Below are 4,984 nucleotides of genomic sequence, written 5' to 3'. Positions count from 1 at the left end.
AAGGGGGGGGGGGGATTCTCAGCAGCTGTAAATAGCATAATAAGTAAATAATTAAAATCCAAGTTGATATATAGAGTAATGTTTTCTGCTACATTTCAACATTTTTGAATGTATAGGCACAGTCTGAAGCATCTTCAGAGGTTTCTGTCATTTTTAGAGAGTCATCAGACATTAAAAACAACTCAATTATTTTTTGACCATATTCTCCAATGATTTGAAGAGCAGAAATGAGTAAGAGGTAATATTTATTAATTGAGGTTTTTTGTGGTTGTTTGCTTTGCTCTATTTCTTTCTTTGGGGCGGGGCGGGGTGGGGGAGAAGGAGTTAAAGAAGTTTCATTTTTGCTTCAAAGAGCTTTCCCAGAGTGGTGATTCATTTCCATTCTACATGATTATAATGAACACAGTTCTCATGGCTTTCATAATAGTGTGAAGTCAAGGTCATGTGTGTAACATGTGTTTTCATGAATCCAGTTATTTATTTATATATGGGGGGTCCCTTGTGTTCATATTCTTATATGAAAGGTATTAGCACTATGGTTTCAATAACAAAAATTTTAAAATATTAAATACATCTTGTGTTTGATTTAGGTCTGGGCTAATTTCTAAAGAATCATTTAGCAATACTTGTCTGATACTAAATAACCTGTAAAGCTGCAATTAATTGAGGGATTGCTGGTTCTAAGAACTAGGCACCTGACAAGAGGATGAGGGGAAAATTATAAGTCTGGATGCCAAGTTCTGAGCAAATAATCTCCTTTTCACTTTTTCACTATCTCTAAGTAAAGTAGAGGGAGTGGATAATACGAATTATATAAATAATGTTAAATAAAAAGTGCATACGTAACTGGGACAATATATTTTTTTGTTTTTGTCAAATTTGCCACTTACCCTAGTTCCGTGGTCGGCAAACTGCGGCTCGCGAGCCACATACGGCTCTTTGGCCCTTTGAGTGTGGCTCTTCCTAAGCCTTAGGAGTACCCTAATTAAGTTAATAACAATGTACCTACCTATATAGTTTAAGTTTAAAAAATTTGGCTCTCAAAAGAAATTTCAATTGTTGTACTGTTGATATTTGGCTCTGTTGACTAATGAGTTTGCCGACCACTGCCCTAGTTCAATAAGATGCTTGTAAGGCAGCAATTTGTTTTCTCTACTTTCTTTTATAACATAAAATCCATCTTTCTACATTATTATTTCATGCTAATCAGAATCTTTGAAAGTCATGTGTACCTTAGTAGAAATATAAAAATTAACTAGAAAATTTTTTAGTGAATATAGTTTATTTGATGGACAAATATTTTTAAAGGTGGTAAGAAGGAGTGAGCTACTGGTCTATACCCTGTCAGAAAGCACAAGTCTCCTCTTCAGTCTCCTTGTGGCTGACTTCATCTCCTGGGTCCTCAAAGTGTAAATTAAGGGGTTCAGCAGAGGGGAGATGACAGTGAAGGTGACAGCAATGGTCTTATCTGTGGGGAGGGCAGGGAAGGGCTGGATGTAGACATAGATGCAGGGCACAAAATGCAGAGTCACCACAGTGATGTGGGCTGTGCAGGTGGAGATGGCTTTCCTCCTGCCCTCCCCTGCCTGAGACCTCAGCATCATTAGGATGACTGTGTAGGATACCAGGAGGAAGAAGAACCACAAGGTAGTGACTAAGCCATTGTTGGAAATCATCAGAAGCTCAAGTGCAAAGGTGTCTGTGCAGGCGAGGTTGAGGACCTGGGGCACATCGCAGTAGAAAGTGTCAAGCACATTGGGTCCACAGAAGGGGAGCGGGAGCAACAGGGAAATCTGGACGATGGAGTGGACAAAGCCCCCCGCCCAGGAGGCTGCAATGAGGGCAGTGCAACGCCCCCTCCTCATGATGGTCACATAGTGCAGGGGCTTGGAGATGGCCACCTACCGATCTAATGCCATCACCGACAAAGAAAATACATCCACCCCTCCAACAAGGTGGAAGAAAAACATCTGGGTCAAACAGCCATTGAAGGCGATGGTCTTCCTCCTTAACAGAAGGTCCACCAGAACCTTGGGAGCTGTGATGGAGGAGAAGCAGATATCGGCGATAGACAAATTACAGAGCAAAAAGTACATGGGGGTCTGAAGGAGAGACTCACAGGTCACGGTGACCATGATGAGGAGGTTTCCCAGCAGAGTTGTCACATACACCTAAAGTAGGAAAAGAAATCAGACCCAACTCAGTTCTTGGTTCTGGATGGGGCCAAGGAAAATAAATTCTTTTACCCTTGTGCCACTTTTCAGCTTCATGGAGTTATCTTCTTTTTCTCTCTTTTGTTTCAAGCTACTTCATATGAAAAAGTACTTGTCTACTTATTTGGTTTTCTTCCTAAGCACTAAGAATGCAATTCAGAAAGCTGCCTACACGGCTGTGCCATTTATAATTTTTTGAGTTGCCCAAATTTTCAAGATTGCAATCAGCTTGGTGGTCAAGTAAAATGATCACATGCAAAGTCATTCAATAATTCTTTTTCTATAAAACTGCTTTTGGCAAGGATAAGCTTTTATTTTAAGTAATGATATTTCTATAGCCTATTTTAATTAACTTATTTTAGTTTTAAAATTTTATTATTATTTTCATTCCACACATATTTATTGAATGCCAGGAACTGTCTGAAGCATTAAATATAAAGATAAGTAAGATGTGGTTCCAGCTATTGTAAACTTATAGTCTATAAGTTTAATACTTATATTAGTGAATATTCTATTGACTTCAACAGTGTCTTGTCTTGCTAAAAAAAAAAAAAGGATATCATTCTGTTTCCTGTTGCAGTATTGCTGTGGCATGAATCAGTTTCCTTGCTCTTGGTTGTTTAATGCTGAATTTCTTAAAATTGCAGCCTCTTATTCTGTGTAACTGGTCATTGTGATTACTCTATACTGATTAGATTATTTGCTGAATTTAAAAATGTTCATAATTTACTATTGGGAAACAGATAGAAACATTGTGTAAACCCAAATCTCAAAGTATATCATTAATTTTTTATATTATGGTTGAAACACTTAAACATGAAAGCTACCCTCATAACAGATTTAAGTGCATGATATCATATTGTTAACTATAGCCAGTGTTGTACAGCAGACCTATAAAACTTTACTGCTCTTATACAACTGATGTGATCCTTGCTTGAATGTGGGGGAGGAATAGAGATAGTGATCTACTTCTGAGAGGTGGTTCATACTATGTCAATCATGCTCTCCTCTTCCTCTTTCCCTTTGTGGGTCAAAGACAAGAGAGTGAAGGGATCACACAACAGGGAAAGACACTGGTATCACTAGAATAATGCCTTTAAAAATATATACACTGAGTGGCCAGATTATTATGACCACCCCATCAGTACTTCATTGACACTTCCCAAAATACTGAATATTGAAAACTTCCTAAGCAAATACACTCAAGGTTTTATTATTATTATTATTATTATTTGCATAACTAATTCACTTCATTGTACTGATGGGGTGGTCATAATAATCTGGCCACTCAGTGTATATATTGATTTTAGAGAGGAAGGGAGGGGGAGAGAGATAGAAACATCAATGATGAGAATCATTGATCGGCTGCCCCCTGCACATACCCTACTGGAGATCAAACCCAAACCCAGGCTTATGTCCTGACTGGGAATCAAAACATGGTCTCCTGGTTCATGGATTGAGGCCCAACCATTGAGCAACACCAGCCAGGCATCAAGAGAATATTTATAGCAACCTCCAAATGTATGTGGATAAATTGGACCCCATTATCAAAGTGCTTACAGTTGATCAAAAGTGGATGGTTTGTGTAAATTGATGAACATAATGGATGGCAAAATGTGAAATGTGTCACAAGAGAAGTAGAGGTAGATTTAGGTGGAATAGGAGTTGATAGGAAATATCCTGATTTCCAGCAGTAACAAAAGCTACTATTTTTTTTGTCTATTTACACAGACAACAATGTGGTGATGGCCAGAAGGAAGGGGAAGTAGGGGCTGGGTGCAGGTGGGCAGAGGAGCGGGGTGGGGGTTGAGGGGGACATCTGTAATAGTGTCAACAATAAAAATAAAGTTAAAGAAAAAGAAGTATAAAAAGTTGTTTAATTTATACTATCACTAATTGGTGAAATATATTGAAAATTCTGTACTCAAAGTATAAAATAAAGAAGTTATTTTAATAGTCAACTGGAAATAACTTTCACCAGAAAAAGTATGTGTGAAATAAGTACCTCCATATTCTGTCCATGTGCTATTTAGGGATAGCAGGATAGATAATAGGTAATATTGATTGTATGCCTGATTAATGCCAGAAGTGGTGCTCACCATCACAACTATCATCCTCTCAACATTTATCATGTTTTATTTTCATGACAACCTTGTTAGTAGACATAGTATTTCTATATTACAAGTGTTGAAAGTGAGGTAAAATATGTTGGCTTAAGAGTCACAGACTAGTCCTAGCTGGTTTGGCTTAGTGGATAGAGTGTTGGCCTGTTGACTGAAGGGTCCTGGGTTTGATTCTGGTTAAGGGCACATTCCTGGGTTTCAGGCTCAACTCCCAGTAGGGGCCGTGCAGGAGGCAGCCGATCAATGATTCTCACTCATCAGTGATATTTCTTTCTCTCTCTTTCTCTCCCTTCCTTTCTGAAATCAATAAAAATATATTTTTTAAAAAAAGAGTCACAGATGACACAAAAAATAGCATTTCGTTTGTTGATTTTAATCTTATACCCCATACTTTTCCCAGTCCACAAGTCTATAGTTATGTTGTTCAATCTCATCTCTTCCTTTTGTTCTTATATTCCTTCTAATAGAGTTGAAGGGCTATGAGAATGTTTAGAAATGACTGGAGAAAGAGCTAGTTGTCTCTCTTACCCTAAGGCTAGCAGCTTGAGAAAACCAAATCAGAATTAGATTTCCAGTCTCAGTCTGACTGCTCACCCCAGTTTACTACTCTAAGAAGGTCCAAGTCTCCTCTTCAGTCTCTTCATGGAT

The 4,984-nt window shown here is 38.1% G+C and overlaps 1 pseudogene; it reads right to left on the bottom strand.

Moving 5' to 3' along the window:
* Positions 1–1,334: 1,334 nt before the first annotated feature.
* On the bottom strand, positions 1,335–2,270 carry LOC102240377 (annotated as a pseudogene).
* Positions 2,271–4,984: the final 2,714 nt, after the last annotated feature.

Source organism: Myotis brandtii, unplaced genomic scaffold (assembly GCF_000412655.1).
Source record: "Myotis brandtii unplaced genomic scaffold, ASM41265v1 scaffold1341, whole genome shotgun sequence".
In the NCBI taxonomy this organism is placed as follows: Eukaryota; Metazoa; Chordata; class Mammalia; order Chiroptera; family Vespertilionidae; genus Myotis; species Myotis brandtii.
The sequence above is the reverse complement of the archived record's forward strand: the minus strand, read 5'-3'. Positions and strand labels throughout refer to the sequence as shown.